At 43.8% G+C, this 16,916-nt stretch overlaps 1 protein-coding gene and 1 non-coding gene across 3 annotated transcripts in view; one reads left to right on the forward strand and one right to left on the reverse strand.

Moving 5' to 3' along the window:
* Nucleotides 1–1,269: 1,269 nt before the first annotated feature.
* Nucleotides 1,270–1,342, reverse strand: TRNAV-AAC (transfer RNA valine (anticodon AAC)). Its single transcript has one exon. It is a non-coding gene; the product is annotated as a tRNA-Val (tRNA).
* Nucleotides 1,343–4,744: 3,402 nt separating this feature from the next.
* The window catches only part of MYO16 (myosin XVI), a 356,972-nt gene continuing 344,800 nt past the window's right edge, over nt 4,745–16,916 (forward strand). Inside the window, exon 1 of one of the 2 annotated variants that reach the window (XM_085215386.1) lies at nt 4,745–4,900. The gene's annotated coding sequence lies outside the window, so the exon portion shown is untranslated. Of the gene's footprint in view, nt 4,901–9,836; nt 9,970–16,916 lie in introns of those variants that run through there. The other variant, XM_085215393.1, reaches the window with a different exon arrangement.

The following is a 16,916-nucleotide window of genomic DNA, read 5'->3' on the forward strand; positions in this document are numbered from 1 at the left end:
AAGTATAAAAGAAATATGGAGGTTGAATGTATCCTGAGGATAGTACGGACTTGACATCATCTTTATGTGACTTGATTTGGAGAAAATAATAATAATAAAGTGTGAAAATCTGAAAATCGATCCACAGGAAGGCAGCCTCAGAAAAACCACAGAAGCTCAGTTCCTCTTCCCATTACACTAAAATGTCTCAGCTGCATGGAATAGCATTCCATTGCATGCTTGGCATTTTGGTAATGTTCATACCATAGGAATTTCCAAGGCTTCTTCTAGATAGTCTGTACTCTTGCTTGGAAAGTTTCTTGGTGCAACCACCCTGGAATTTCCCACCAGTAGCAGGTTAAGAAAGGAGCTGACTTACAGCTCAAAATAATTTCAGATTCCTTCTGATTCAGAAAAGATATACAATGGCATGCTCCAAGGGAGTGGCAGGCAGCAGTAATTTCTTTGCAGGTTATGATTGTAATTTAGATAAATAACTATAAATGAAAGAAGGAGTACGCATTTCATGGAATCATAGAATCACAGAATGGTTTGGGCTGGAAAGGAGCTCAAAGCCCACCCAGCCCCAGCCCCTGCTCAGGCTGCCCAGGGCCCCATCCAACCTGACCTTGAGCACCTCCAGGGATGGGGCACCACAGCTTCTCTGGGCAGCTGTGCCAGAGCCTCACTGCCCACTCAGTAAAGAATTCCTTTTGAACATCTAATCTAAGCTTCCCCTTTTTTAGTTCAAAGCCATTCTCCCTTGACTTCCTTGATAGATCATCATGTAAAAAGTTTGTTTTCCCTCCTGCTTATAATCTCCCTTTAAGTTGTGGAAGGCCACAATGATGTCTCCCTGAAGCCTTTTCTTCTTGAAGCTGAACAAACACAGCTGCTTGCCTGACTTCATAGGAGAGGTGCTCCAGCCTTCTGATCTTCTTCATGGATCTCCTCTGGACGGGCTCCTACAGTTCCACACTCTTCTTTTGCACGAGGCCCCAAGCCTGGATGCAGTACACCAGATGGGGCTTCATAAGACAGAGCAGAGGGGCAGGATCACCTTCCAGTCCCTGCTGGCCAGCCCCCCCCCCGCTGATGCATCGGAGAAGACGGTTGGGCTTCTGGTCTGCAAGCGCGCACTGTTGTTTGTCGTGTGCATCTTGTAACGTGGGCAATTGGTGGTCGTTTTCGGGCGGTGTGGTGTGCAAGAGTTGGTCTCCGCGCGTTTCCACGCAGGTAGGAGCGCGCAGGCCGAAAGCAGGCGGCGTTGGAGTCGAAGGGCAAAAAGAATGTTTCCGCCTGGTTTCGAACCAGGGACCTTTCGCGTGTTAGGCGAACGTGATAACCACTACACTACGGAAACGCCCTGTGCCGCGGTGCTGCCTCAGCCCCACCCCCAAGTTGCTCGGAGGGCTTCAATCCACGAAAACGCCTCAGGGGCAGCGGCCCTCTTGGGAGGCTGCACGCGGGCCACGAACGGTGCTTCCCTCACTTCTCTTCACACGGGAGCTTCAAAAGATGCACTGCCTCCTCCTGCCTCACTTTCACTAAGCTTTCACTCCAACTTCATACTTTACTTCTAAAGTCACATAAAACATTTCTACAGTTTGTAGCTTCTCAGGCATGTATGAGGTCTTCCCTCTGCTTGCTGGTGTCCTAGCTGTGAGCAGCGTATCTCCTCCTCCAACAGTCCGTTTTTGCCATGCAAGTTACATAGTGTACACAGGAGGAACGAGATTTAAGATTTAAGCTCTCTCCTGGGATCTTCCCTGAGAGAGGAACTTTGCAGGATGGCTCAGTCAGACTCATGGCTGCCCAAAGAGCTGTCCCAGCTCCCATGGCAGCTTTGCATCTGCTCTCTGCTCCTTTCTCAGCCATCTAATGCCAGGCTCTATCCTGGAAGATAAACAAGTCATGAAGAAATATTGGCCTTCTATCAGGTTTGCTCCATGTTTTACTCCAACAGGGGAAGTGTCAGGGTAGGACTGCCACTTTTAGGACAGCAGGTAGCTCCAAGCCCTTTGTGACAGCTCTCTGCTGGGGTCCCCGCTGTGATCTCAGCTTTTCATTGCTTTGCTCAAGGCTCTGAGACATCAGCAAGTGTCAAGATGCATGCGTTTTTTTTTGTTTGTTTGTTTTGTTTTGTTTTTTTTCCGTATCAGTACTAGTTTCTATTCTCCCAAGAACCACAAGTCACAGCCTGTAGCTCTGATTTTTTTCATAACTTTTTCAGATTTCTCACTTGAGAGAAAGCCTCTCAGCCTGCAGGGATTTTCCTCTACACTTAGTCTCACCTGAATCTCCTCAATGACTTTCAGCACAATTAGCTTGGTAAATAAACTTTAAAATGTTGTAGTTTGCAGGAACACTGAAAGATTTCTGTTTGGCTTGATATGGCTGCTTTGAAGTGATAATCTAATGGGTCAGACAGGGTACTGTCAAAGTGAACTAGAACTATGAACTAGAGAGAGATATGGAGGTGGTGTGCATGATCTCTGACACCTTATACAGCTATTGCTTCGTTTCCATTTTAGATGCCCAGTCCCCAAAGCAGGGAAGGTGACCTCAGAGTGAAAGCCTACATTACTTGGGCAGTCAAAGGAAAGAGGCACCACAAAAGGCTGCCAGGAGATCCTTACCACCAAGGCATCAGTCTTTCTGGACTGAGTGGAAATCAATAGGAAATGACAGCTCTTATGCCTGAAAGTTGCTTATCAAGCACAGGAAGGAATTTACCTACCTTTTGCATAGCAGCTGATTATTTAGAGTGTTTTCCCAATGAGCCATAAAGCCACTGCAGTCCTTCCTTAGCTCCCCCCTCCCAAGATTTCAGTCTGTTCTTTGGGAAAGTGCCAGTGAGAGGAAAAGAGGGAATGGCCTCAAGTTGCGCCAGGGGAGATTCAAGCTGAATATTAGGAAAGATATCTTCTCAGAAAGAGTGGTGATGGGCTGGCACAGGCTGCCCAGGGAGGTGGTGGAGTCACTGTTCCCTGGAGGTGTTCAAGAACTGTGTGGATGTGGCACTGAGGGACGTGGTTAATGACTATGGTGGGCATGGGCTGTCAGTTGAACTAGAGAGGTCTTTTCCAACCTTAATGATTCTATGATTCTGTTCTATTCTATGCTTTGGTGCGATTCCAAGTCCTGCTGAGGCCCGCTAGGCCAAAGGGAGACAGAGGACACCATCCAGAACATCTAGCTGGATGTGGGTCTCTACTCTCCTGCCTGTAATGAACATCACCAACACAGAGACTGTTCTGGAAGCATACTTCCTAACCAAGCATCCCAGCACCCAGCTATAGACTCTCCTTGTTTCCTTCCTTCAGGCCTTGTAACCACTTGGTTCCTGCTGCTCTCAGGCACAGGGCAGAGCACCCTGCCCCCATAAGCATTCATGTAGACCGTGTTTAACTGGGACGCTAAATATTCAGGTGGTGGGGGTTCTAAAATTCCACGTGAATCTAGAGCTTTGGTCAGGTGTGCGACCAGCACCTCAGGCTTCTCTACAAAGCTTGAGTAAATCTGGAGGTGGGGTCACAGCTGTGGGGGCACACCTCCGGGGGTGCCATCACCCTGTGAGCACTGTTTATGACCAACGAGGAGAAAACTTACACGTGGGCTTTAGGGAACCCTAGAAAATGGCTGCTGCACAGCTGCATAGGTACTTTAGCCAGAAGTCAAGCAGGGCTCTCACCTGTGGGTGATGTACCTTCACACCAGTTTCACCATTCCATCAGCCTGCTGCTCCATCCTCAGGGACTTGTGGCTGCTCTGCCTTTATGCTGTTTGCAAGCTTTCTGCCTCTGGTGCCAGCACACACAGCATGCAAGCAGCAGGGTGTGAGCGAGCTGCTTACAACACCGGGGCAGAAACAGACGCATCCATGCTGCCATTTATCGTCAAACTCCAAACCTCGTACCAAGTGTTCTTGTAGCCACCATCACACGGGGCGATAATTATGACATTCTCAGCGTTTCCCTTTTGTCGAGCATTAAGTGCTAGCGGGGAATCCGAGCGGCTCTTTGTTGCGCTCAACTCCACCGGGGCTCCTCCAACCCAAACAGCCTCCCTGCCCCCCTCCCTCAGGCAACGCGCTGGCGGAGACGGGCAGACAATGAACTTGGGGAAAATAATTAAAAAAATAATATTAAAAAAGGAAGAAAGAAAAAGCAGAGACGCGACACGCGTGGTCGGGTCCATTCCGAGCACAGGGAGAAAGGCTCTGAGGGGCGGGGGCTCCGGGCAGGTACCGGGGCGGGGCGCTGGGAGGCCGCCCCAGCCCGCTCCAGTGGCCGAGCACCGCGGGGAGGCGGCGGCGAGCGGCAGCCGGGAGAGAGGGCACGGAGAGGCAGGGGAGCGACCGGGCGCACCGTGCCGCAAAAAAAGACCCGCAGGGAAAGTGGAAGTGCCACTGGAGGAGAGGCGGCTGTGCCTCGGCTGCGTCTATTCGAGGTGAGTGCCGGGCTGGGGGGCGCACAGCCCCTGTGAAGGAGGCACGGCTGAGGAGGTGATTCTGCGCGAGTGAGGTTGGTGTGTGGATGTTCTTTTTCTTTTTTTTTCTTTTTTCCTCTTTTTTTTTTTTTTCCTGTCTCTCCCCCCCCCCCCCCCTTTTTTTTTTTTTTTTTTAATCCTTTAACGTTTTTATTCGTATTTATCTTCTGTGCGCGCGTCCCGGCAGCCCGGCGCCAGCCCTGCCCCGGTGCGGGTGGGGGGATGAGGGGTGCCGGGCTGAGGGAGCCCTCCCGAACGCGTCGGGGCCGGCGGGCAGCGGGGCGGGGCGGGGTGGGGTGGGGCGGGGGTTTCCTCATCGACACCGATTTTCGTCGGTATCGTCAGTCGATTCCATCGCGGGGTTTTGAGGAAGAGTGCCTTCCGAAGGGAGTTAACGGGCAGTGCTGAGTGCCGGGCTGGCTTCCACCAGGTAGGTCCCGTGCCGGGCTGGGGACCCTCGGCTGCGGTCACTGGGGGTTGGGGTTGGAGCCCGGTCGTGAAAGTGCTGGGAGTGCTGGCTCTGAGGGGCTGCGTAGGGGGAAAATGGCTCTATTCTCCTTCCCTTTGGAAGATTCCGTGTTAGAGTCATCCGAGAAGAAGAGGAGATTTATATGTTTGTGCTGTGAACTTTCTTGCTGTGGGAAACTTTTGGACTTCTTGTTCTAAGTGGAAAACCTGTGCTGCCAAGCCCAGTGTCAGCCCCCGCAGAGGGCAGGGGTGAGCGAGGCCACAGCCGGGGCTCCGAGCAGGGCTGGATGGGCAGGGCTGGATTCTGGGTGGAAGCTCAGGCAGACCTTGGTCCCTGAGACCACGCTCTGGAGCTCTGCGTTCTCCAAGGGTTGTGCTGGCTACACTCATTGTCATCAGTGTTTCAAACCGAAATGGAGCAGGCGGAGCAGATGCAGTAACCTTTTAGGCAGCACTTTACTTTAGGAATGTTTTTTTTGGATGAAAAACCATCACCTTTTGCTGAGTATAGAGTAAGTTTAGACCTCGTTGCCAGTGTGTGAGATGTGGCCCGAGGGGGAGGAAAAATGTGCATATGTGCAGAAGGTTCAGAGCGATGGGACAAGTTCTCTTGGCTGGACTATTGTTGGGGAGCAGCAGGGATGCCATTAACAGCACCAATAAAGGCTGGGATTAGGGTGATTGGTGGAGCAGAGCTCTGAACTGTTAAAGTGATTTTGTGTTACAGTAGCATTCAAGATATCCCAGCTGTAAATCACATTATACAAAGAGAAAGCCAGTCCTTGGCCTGAAGGGATGACATAGGTACTGCAAGCAATTTGTAGGAGGAAGGAACAGAGGGGAAGTGATTTGTCTGGTGTTACACAGGTTAGACCAAAACTGAAAGTTTCCAGGTTGAATCTGTTTTTGTCTGTTCTGTTACGATGTTTGCTCATTGTGAGTTCAGTCTTTCTTGATTATCGATTAATGTAGCAGCAATAATGTTTGAAGTACAGTGCACAGAGCACGTGTTTAATGTGGAAAGTGAGGAATGATCAAAATCTTCTAATTGAAAGATCAAAATACTTCCAACTGGGTGTAATGTATAAATTGATTTCAGTAAACGTGCTTTGGGCATAGTATATTTTTAAATTGTATGGCAGAAATTAAATGGAGCTTGAGTGGTTTGGAATTTGTAATGTTGGTTGAGGCAACTGACCATCATGGAACAGTGGTTTATTGTGCTGCTTTGAAATCACTCTTGCGTTTTATGCTAGCATGATGTTACTTTAAGTAGTACCATTATTTCAAACCAGCATAATGAGATGAAAAGCACTTGGCAAGCACTCCTGTAAACCAACATTTGAGTGCTAAATTCAGATCTTTGCTTGAAAGTATCTATAAAATACCATGCTTAGGGTGTCATACCAAGGAAAATAACCGTCTCGGTTAAAGCCGTCTTAAACCATTTTTGACTGAATGACAGCTTCAGCCACATTTTAACTTTTTTGGAGGGGAATGATTTCTTAGCTTTGACATGGAAACTGACAAAATGATCATGAAATGAGCGCCTGTAATAAGTGGGATACTCTAACGAGATGGATTACAGATCTGAACGTGAGCCTCTTCCGTCTCACCTGGTTATCCAGCCAACAGGTTATTTCAGAATGTGATCTGATTGGTTGTTTTGTAGAAAATATACTTAAAAACCCAGTTTAAGCAGGTGTGCACCACAGGTGTTTTTTTGTTTAATTGCAAGATATAGCAGAAAATGTTCTTCAAATGTGAATGATCCTTTCATCCAGGTGTTCATGAGCATTTTTTCTTTGTCATTTTTTATAGAATTGTACAAAGTGGAAAATATTTTGTTTGCCTTAAAATGAGTGAAGAAGTCAGTACAGCCCAAAAGCACTTGGTCTGTATCTCAGGTTAAACTGCATTTTGGCTCGATACTGTCTTCCAGATCATAGCCTAGCAAACCAACCTCACTTGCACATTCTGTGTTTTTTCAACTTTATTTTCTTTCTACTACTAACTGTTATTACCAAGATAATTGTAGCTAATGAACAGAGGACAATGTTGTAATCTTGCACGAAATTAGCAATAACTGTTAATAACTGCTGTTGATATTATCTGGAAATACCGTGTTGTCACACGTTGTCAACAATAACAGCTGCTGGAGATACTTGCCATTTTGTGGGCCAGGCCTGCTGGTTTAAGACTCTGCCAGTTTCACATGAACTATGGTTTGTTGCATCTTCTTGAAGGGGGAGGGGAGGGGTAGGATAGACATAAAATTATCAATACAGTGCAAAAACACTCCTGGCAAGCAGTTAGCTCTAGCCCTTACGCTTAGATCTCTTAATTTTCCCTAAATTGTGTGTGTTTCATGTGCTGCCAAGTCTGGCTATTAAATCATTTAGCTCCTTAGAGACATGCCACAGCAATAAAAAGAAAAAAAAAATAACAGAAACATCCCCAGCAATGTATATATTGCTACTGACGCAGCCTTTTTGTCGAGTAATTTGTAATATATTGTGTTCTGATTCATGGTCACTCTTATTGTATCTACAGAAGAGGAAGGTTTGGTTACACATTTTGATTTTTGTTCCTTTTCCCTAACCGTTTCACTGTAAAATACTGCTAACCCTACTCCCTGGAACTGTTAGGGTAAACATGACCTGTTTTTGGGTGAGGTACTCTCTTCCCTGGAATATTTGAGGTCTTGGAAAGGTCTATGGTGCACCTTTAGGGACTGTAGTTCCTCTTGGGGCTGGAAAACAGCCTTAGGAAGCTATGCAAGACCAGGATTCAGAGTTTGCTTGTGGCAAACCTTTGTCTCAGCTACTGTGAGATTTAGCTAAGACATGGCCATTGTGTTACTGTGCTTTGTTTCTTTTCCCCAAAATGATTTGCAGTACCATTCTGAGAAAGGCTTTTGTGTCAGCAGAACTTGCGCTTTCTGAGGAAGCGCCCTGCTTCAGGCAGAATATCTCTGGTCATCTCTAGTGTTAATGAATATTTGAGTAGAGGGGGCTGAGTGGAAGATAATTGAGGTTGCTGGAAGTTGTGGTGGGAGAAGAGTAATGTTTAAAACAATCAGCAGTCTTTTGTGCTGTATGAATCCTTAGGAAGGGTATGATCATGGCTTATTTCTAGTAGATGTAGCAAATACTCAGTTTTTGCTGAGTTAACTGCTGTAGTCTTAAACAAAAAGAGATGTTAAACTGTAAACTTAAAAAAGAGATCCCAACCGTGTGGCCTCACAGGTAAATATCTTCAGGGTGGTTGGAATAACTGGGAGATTTGGGTTGCGCAGAGGGAAGGAGCTGCTTGTTTCCAGCTAGGCTGACGCTGGCTTATCCCTTTCTGGAATCGCATATGTGCAGTGGTGATATCAAATCAGAGCTTCAGTGGCCTCAGAAAGAAGGAAGAGCAGCGTGGGGCTGACATTGGTGTTGATTTTCATATAGGCACTCTGGTGACCAGGCTGATTTTTCTGGTGGTTTTGAGCTGCTCTCATTGGAGGTGGTGGGAGAAAGAGGAAATACAAATCTTTCCAAAAAACCAGCTTGATTTTTGAGCAGCTGACAGGTGTCTAGTTTTGAAGTTGTTTTTTTTTTCTTCCTGATATCTTTTAAAAAAGCTAAAATGTCTGCGCATCTACTTTTTTTGTGATTGCAGATGATTTCATTTGAGACTAGAAAAAGATGCAGAATGTTTGGGAAGGCTGGGAAGGCTGTCTTCAGGATGTGTGGAATGTCAATATAGGTGGTTTTTTTTTTATTGTTTTTTTTGGAAGCAGTTAAATATGTCTCAGCTAAATAGACTGTAAAGAAGTTACAACTGTTCTGTTTGTATTGTGGTAGTTAACTGTGGATCAATTCTCAAGTGAGATGCTTTTGTATCAAGTGCTACTTTATTAGAAGTAATAAAAAAAAAACCCCATCTATTGTGCTAGATTTATCTTTGTCTGAGAAATACCATGGAAGAGGAGGGAGGACCAGGTAGTGTTGATGGTTCTATGTTTTTATGGTATCGGCAACTAAATGCCATCATGGAAACTCAATAAGAGCAAGAGCCCAGGCTGCCTAGGTAATTGAAAGACAGAGATGAATTACCCTCTGGTATGTGAGTGTATGGCCATGATGCTGTCTGCCATATCTGCTTGTTTTGGAGACAAAGTGGGTGTGCAAAGGAGTCCTTGCCTGTACCTGCAGGAGTCAAATGAATAGAGTACTGTGGGGGTGCTTTTCCTTTCCCTCATGGTGTCCTACATGTTAGCAAAAAGGGGCAGTTTGGGCAGTTTGTCAGATCTAGCTTGTAGATACATGTGCGCTGTGTCCTAATTAGGAGTTTTATTTAAGGAACATTAGTGATTTAACACCCCGATCTAATTACTCATAAGCTTCTTGCTAATTTTGTAATTAGCAATGGAGCAAGACATTTTATGGAAAATATACCCTTAAGGAAACCACAACCACTAATTTCCAATGTTTATAGAGAGCTTTATTTCTATGACAATGTTCTGTATGTAATGTCTAAAAGGAAATAGTAATATTTATTCTATTTTTACATAACGGTAAAGACATGAGCCAAAGGTTTACAGAAACTTAATACAGTCAGTCACCACAACCCAAATGACTGGCTTTTGAACTCTCATTTATAGGATCAGATTCTACTCAGATGTAACCAGTGGAGGAGACATTCTTGAATTGCTTTCTACCACAGTTATCTTTGGCCTTCGAAGTGTGAGAAGAACTCGGGGTGTAATCAGGATGGCACTGGCCATGGGCTTTCATAGTTTACAGCAGCCAAGACAGCTTTTTTATATATAGATAGAAAGGTGCAACTTGGAGCAGCTGTAAGCCTGCTATAAAATGTCCTGTGGCCTTAGAAGGGTAAAGCTGTCCTTGTAGCTTGCTACCAGTTAGTCTATGATGTATGGTTCAGATGGTCAGAGAACCTGGCAAAAGATATCCTGGCCATCAAGTAGGTGTTCATAGAAGTTTTGCTTCCATAGAAGGTCTCTCAGGTGTTCTCTTGCTTTTGGTAAGCTGCCTTGTTTTTGTCAGAAATTTATAAATGTGACAAATTCTTAGGTCTGGAAGGCAATGCATGCTTTGCTGAGCTGAAACCTAATAATTTGGTTTCTTTAAATGCTAGATATTAGTGTGTTTAGAGACGGGGAGCTTTGTAACCGGTCTGGAGTAATATACTATCAGTAAGGTCTATAGAGAGAGATCTGTTTATTAATTTAATTGATGTAGCTGAAAAAGAAACAAACGAGCTCTTAGGCTGAGAATACCTTATTCCCTTACTGGACTGTTGAAGCAATTAAGTGTAAAAGCTTGTCACTTGTCTTTAATGTGCAACAGTTGTAGCAAACTTTTAAACTAATCTTTTGCTTGTTTGTCTTTGTACAACAAAAGGTTCACTTTCCTGCAGACCTGCTTTGTGCTTGGGGAACCCTTGAGAGTGGATGTGCATTTAGCAAAAAAGCAGTAGGAATCACTTCAGAGTGTGAGATCCTGCCCTGCGCTGGCAAATGATTCCTCAGTCCTGTCACATCTCTTCCTTTCCCAGCAGGACATGCTAGTCTACATCCCTGTGTGCCAACACAACTACAGAAAGGAAGGGATACAAAAAACACTGCAGGCTACTCTTCTCTGCTTCCACTTCCTACAACCAATACTGCTTTTGGATGTCAAGTAGCCCAGTACTTTCTTGACCTCTTTCACACTGAATGTTTTAGTGTCAAATACTTCTGTTTTCGTTTAGTACCGGGTTCAAGTTTTCTGATTGTTTGCAGTGCACATATGCTAATTAATTCAGTATCCCTGCTAGAGATAGTGAAGTAGTTCCTTCTGAAGAGGGTCGGGGGAGAAAAAGGCATTGTTGGCTGCCTAATTTGCTGCAAGGCCTGCTCTGAACAAACAGTATGGATACAAACCCTGCCAAGTCTCCAGCTTCCTCTGCTTGTGACACTTCTCTAGCGTTCTCCTGGGAGGTCTTCTGCCCTTAACTGCCCCCTCATGCCTGCGATAGAGAGAACTTGGAAGTGCTCCCAAGTGTCAAACCTAGCTGTATTTTGGTGCAAGCACTTCTAGTGAAGAGCCCAATGGTGGCTGTAGCTTACTGTTCAAAGAGGTCAGGGGATGGCGATGGCATCAGTAATTCCAATTCTGTATCAAGTGAGACTTTGGTATTTAATGATCTTTTTTACAATTACAGACTTAATCTTTGGCCTCCTGTGAATGGAAATATTGATAGAAACAGCACACAGGAGTTGTAGAGTGCTCTAGTGTACAGTAGGCTGTTCATCAGGGTGGGAAATCCCATCCCAGTGAATAAAGGCTGAGGAAGCCAAGCTGTTTTGTGGCAACTTTCGTACCCAGAGACTTAGTTCTTATAGGTTAATAGGTTGAATGGTTTTTATTTGTGTGCTTGTTTGTTAGTGTAACTCCTATCTGGGCTTTCTATTTCTGTTCTTTCTGCTATTTTTGTTACACAGTTTCCCAAGAATGGAGAATACTACTTTCAAACTTTCTCCTTATTAGTTTAGAATACAGCTACTGCAAGTCTTATCCACTAGAAAGAGCAGCAGAACGTCCTCATTATAGTAACATTTCAAAGCCTTCAGGCTTCTGTGCCATAGGTCCCATTTAGACATCTAATAAATGACAGTCCTTGCCCCACAAAAGCTTTATGTCTATCAAATGAACAGGGGAAAATTAGGCCATGTCCACAGGGACAAATGAGATAGCAAATATAATTTAAGTCAGAGGAGTTTCATTAGCTAAGAATAATTCAGTTTCTGAATTTCTGCTGTATATAGTAAGCGGTCATTAGACTAGCTAATCTTCATATTTTAAAAACTGTGATTTAAATAAAATACGTAGGATTTTAGATAAGTCAGTTCAGTGCCAATGAATGGGAAGGAATTTACTCATCCAAGACAAGCTGGGAGCAGAGGGAGGGAATGATAAAGCTGGTCTGCAGGATAAAGCCACTTACTCCTTTGAGATCGTCTGTGGATATGTCAAGTCATGCATGGGCACAGTCACAGCCCTTCATGAAACAATGACCTGGCATGGAAGGCAGATGTGGTCTCCCTGTTTTTTGAGGATGGTGTGCTGTGGCAGTATGCTGGAACTGTTTGCACTGCTTTGTCTGCTCTGGAGATCAAAGAAACGTGTACCCAGTAGAAAAACTGCAGGCCATTCATCTTCATGCTAAATGTTTCTTGGCTCGCGATTTAATGCTCTGTCCTCTTCTGTGTTGAGGCCAGGGACCTCTTGTGTGAGGTGGAAGGGGCCGGTGGCATTGGTAGGCTGGCTTTGTGTATTCTGAAAGCTTATTTGTATTCTTAAACAGAGTGGCATTTGGGAGTGGCTAAGGGTTGGGCCCCAAGTGTCTTTCTATGTCTGTGTTTAAATATTAGCAGGTCGTATTCCAAAGAAAGGGCAGCAATGTTGTGGCTGCTGTTGCAATATATTTGCTGAACTTGCAGCTGTGGAGGCAGCCGTTTCCTTTTTTCAATTCGTTGATAGGCTGGGAGCATGTCTGTGAATTCCAGCTGGGTTTAGACATGGGTGGAGCTTGCTGCTAGGGAAAGGCAGGTCTAGGTCACCAAAAATACAGTTATGGACAAAAAGCGTGGGGTTGGATCGAAAACATTGTGTGAATGGGGCTAGAAAGCACTCGTGTAGTTGTGTTGTGTTGCTTTCCACATCTTCATTGTATTGTTTCAGCATTCTTGGCTTAATTATTAGGAGATATGAGCAATTCATGTTACCACTCATAAGAGTAAATTAAAAGGACTGATATTGTTTGGTCTCATTTTATTTATGATGCATACTCACAAAACAACAACAACAAAACAAAACGGAGGGAAAAGAGATCAGGCAATTTTAATGGAGAGCAGATCAGACATAACACAATGCACTTCTGCTTTGGTATTTAACCACGGGATGTAGGTAGGAGTTGTGCTAACCTGGAAACCCCTGGAACTGAATAAATTGAAATACTTTGTGTATAAGCGTAATAATAGCCTTCAAATTGCTCTCAAAACCCTTCATTTATCCTTGCTAGCTTAAAAAAAGCTACAGATTTGCTTGCAGATCATTTCTTATTGGCACTTGTTAAATTTCAGGCAGCATCTGACAGCTGAAAACTGCAAGTGCCATTTCGAGCTCCCAGCTGGTGCTGCCACTGGCTACTGATGACCTTTCCTCTTCCCTTCCACAGGCATAATGGTTCCGAAGTGAGATAATAAGATAACATGCATTAGAGGAAAAGTGAAAGAAAACCAATCTCAGCCCGCACCACCCATCCTTCATTTTGTGACTTTCCTGTCTGTTTTTTTTTTTTTTTTTTAATGCAGGCAGTGACTGATTGTGTCTCTTCTGCCCCAGACAGCATTTAAATTCCTTTTTGAAATGATTCTTTCAGAGTATTAGAATGACCGTTGGAAATTAGGGCATGAATGATGGTTAAAGTGCATATATATATATATACAGTAACTGAGATAAGTGCTTAGTCTTGTTCCATGTTAAATGTTTTTTTTTCTAGTGTTGTTTATTGCTATTATCTCAGTAATTAGCCTGGGATCAAATATATATATTTTTTCTTCCTCCTCCTCCTGATAGAGCCTTTAAGCAATGTGACTTCTTCCTGCTGTAACTTTACAAACCACCAAGGGACAATTTGTTACAGTGTCCTAAGCAGTGTTGAGTAGAGTAAAGCTATTCTCATTAGCTGTCCTCATAGCAAAGTCTCAGCACAGGACACCATTATGTCTTCATTTGTTTAATAGATGTTTTGATCCAGTCACAGAGATGGCATTTAACTGTGTTGTGGCTTTCAAATCCTGTGTGAGTTAATCTTAAGTGACCAAAATCAATTGAAGATGTCTGAAGACTGTGTGATTGATGGACATGATTATGTTTACAGAATAGTTAGGTTTTAAAAGAATTCAAGGTTTGATGAAACAATAGCCATGGGGTTATTCATCTGAAAGAAAGAATTGCTGGTAGCTCTTCTCCATCAGCATGCACCTTCCTGTGTACTTAGAAACATTTTTTTCATTGGTGGAATTAATGCTTTTGTAGTAGCAATGCAGACTAACTTAGGTGATGCAAAATTAATACAGTAATGTTCCTTGATGCTTAACTGACCTCTTCTGAATTTTATTTAAAAAGAGTTCTCATGCTGCTAGCTCATATGGAGATCTTACTGGTCATGCTAGAGGGTACTGGAAACTACTTCCATTTTTTTTTTTTTTAATATGTTCCTGCTAAGGAAAGTTAGATTTTGTTGGTGTAAGTTAGTTTTAGGGAGTTAACAAAGTCAGTTTAAGGGGTGTGGAAATTTGGATTAATATCCTGAGCTTTTCTAAGGAATTGTTTGAGCATGTAATAGTCAAAGACTGCCTTAAATATTTTATTCAAGGTTACGCTGGTGGTTTCACTGCAAATTGTATGTGTCCTGGGAAGGTGAGAGAACTGCATATTGATGCATTCACTGAACCGTGCTTAGTTAATGTGCTGATGTGGCTGATATTTAAGATGTGTTTGGGCTATATTTTACTTTAGAGTAAAGGTATTTGTAATATCAATATGACTAATGTACTGTGGGATGCAGCGTGCTATCCTCTCTCGTGTGTACGTTATGGCATGGAAAGAGAGAAAGTGAAAAATATATTTATGTGGGTTTTTCTGTGTGTAAATTGTAACACAGACCAACACCTCTTTCAGCCTTTGTACTTTACAAGATAAAAGCATAAGCAGCCTATGTCTGTGATGTGACAAACAGGGCTACCATTTCAGTCTCCCATAGCATGCTAATGATAGAGCTCAGTCAATTCTGGGATGCTCGTACTCCATCACAAAAATTAAAGTGCTCAGTGCGCCTTCCCCCAGTGCTGCTTAGACTCTGGGATGTAATCTCCCAATTCCTAACTCTGACAAGTGTGTTTGTCATCCTCAGATATTAAAGCCATGAAAGCTTGTTTGTAACTATCAAGCACTGCTATATTTTTTTTGTGTGTGTGTCTGTCTATGCAGATCTACAACAGCCGCTCCGAAAGTAATCCCTCCCGTGTTATGATGTTGGCTGACAATGTCAGAGGTGGATGTTGATGGTATGGCAGTAGAGGCTGAACCTCCCTGCCATGATTCTGTTATATTTTGTTGTTGTGTGATAGATGGCAGCAGAGGGGCAGCCTGACAGAATGTTGTCTAACATGAATGTGAGTATGAGGCGAAGGTGTGACACTGAATTCCTCTAAACAGAAAAAAAAGGCACTCACTGACATGCGCTGACTCTTGCTGAGCATTTATGGAGACCAAGCAGTGGATGTGAGCACAGTGAGGTGGTGGGTGGTACATTTCAGCAGTGGTGACAGCAACAGTGGATCACCTCCACTGGTGCAGGATTGTATGAGTGCGGCATGCAGGCTCTTGTTCATTGGTGGTGAAAATGCAGAGCTAATGGTGGAAACTGTTAAAAAATAGTGTTTTGTAGCTGATAATGTGCTCTATCAGATAGTGGTACTGTGTTCTTTGTAGCAATTGTGGTTTCAATGGAAAAAGAAGGCATTACTTTCAGAGTCACCTGTGTTTGTGTGTATATATCATTTTGATTTAGCAGAGCCTAACATGGAGGTCATCCTGTGATACAAATAAGTTTTTCTTTTACTAGTAGGTGGTTCTTAAACTTCAGCTAGAATCTCTTCTGCAGCTGAAAGTGCAGAGTTTACGAAGTTCAAATTCTGTATGGGAATGTACTTGTTAGTGAATTTTATAGGATAAAATGACCAGCTGTCATAAATTTTATTAGTTTGTATCCAGAGCTGCAGCATTCTGTTAATGTGATGCTTTTTTTTAAAAAAAAAAGTCCCGTACATGTACTTTAGCAATTTGTCATTGCTTTTCAAGCTTATTAACTCATTAAGTAGCATTTAATGAGGATAACCACAAAGTAATTAATTTATACAGCACGTTTATTGCTTCCCTAATGAATTTATGTATCAAATTTAGAGCTCCACAATGAATATGTTAATCTATTTTTATATTTCATATGCATTTTGTTTACTGTGTAAATAAAAATGCTTCTTCAAGGTCTTTATTCTGATCTATGTACTGAATATAGGCATAAGAGGGCTGGGAGGCATGGCTAGTGAGGAGAGGCTGAGGACACTGGGTCTGAAGAAGAGGAGGCCAAGACATGACCTCATTGCTCCCTGAGGAGGGGAAGCAGAGGGAAGTGCTGAGCTCTACTCTGCTGCTGGGAACTGATGGCAGGACACATGGAAATGCCACAAAGCTGCACCAGGGCAGGGTCAGACTGGGCACTGAGAAACATTTCTTTGCCAGAAGAGTGATCAGTCAATGGAACAGGCTTCCTGAAGATATAGCTTATGCCCTGTGCTTGTTGTTATTCAAGAGACATTTGGACAACACATTCAATAACATGCTGGAACTTCTGGTTAGCCATGAAGTGGTCAGGCACTTGGGCTCAGTGATCTTTGAAAGTCCCTTCCAGTTGAGCTATTCAATTCTGTACTGTGTTCAAGCATGGTGCAGAGCTAGGTTGCCTTAGAATGCACTCTACTAACACCAAAGCTTATGGAACTCTTTGTCATTTATAAAATGTTGGGGATTTTCTTACACCTGGGAAAACCTGTCCACAGTCACACTTGGAACTTCCTTGGAGGTTCTCCATGGAAGAACTCATCTTTTTTTCTTAGAGTCAAGCAGCTACCAAGGAACTGGGAGACCGAGGAATTGAATACTCTGGTATGTTATATTGAAACAACCTATATGTCAGCTAATAATTATGTTGGATGTAGGTGGCAAGGTTTGGTAGCAGAGGGGCTGTGTGGGTGGCATCTGTGAGATGAAGCTGGGGACTGCCCTGTGCTGGACACAGTGATTTTTCAATCAGCTTAAGTTGCCCCAGTGCAGGCCGTGGTGCGAGCAGGAAGGAGCAGCAGA

Source organism: Meleagris gallopavo, chromosome 1 (assembly GCF_905368555.1).
Source record: "Meleagris gallopavo chromosome 1, MGAL_WU_HG_1.1, whole genome shotgun sequence".
In the NCBI taxonomy this organism is placed as follows: domain Eukaryota; kingdom Metazoa; phylum Chordata; class Aves; order Galliformes; family Phasianidae; genus Meleagris; species Meleagris gallopavo.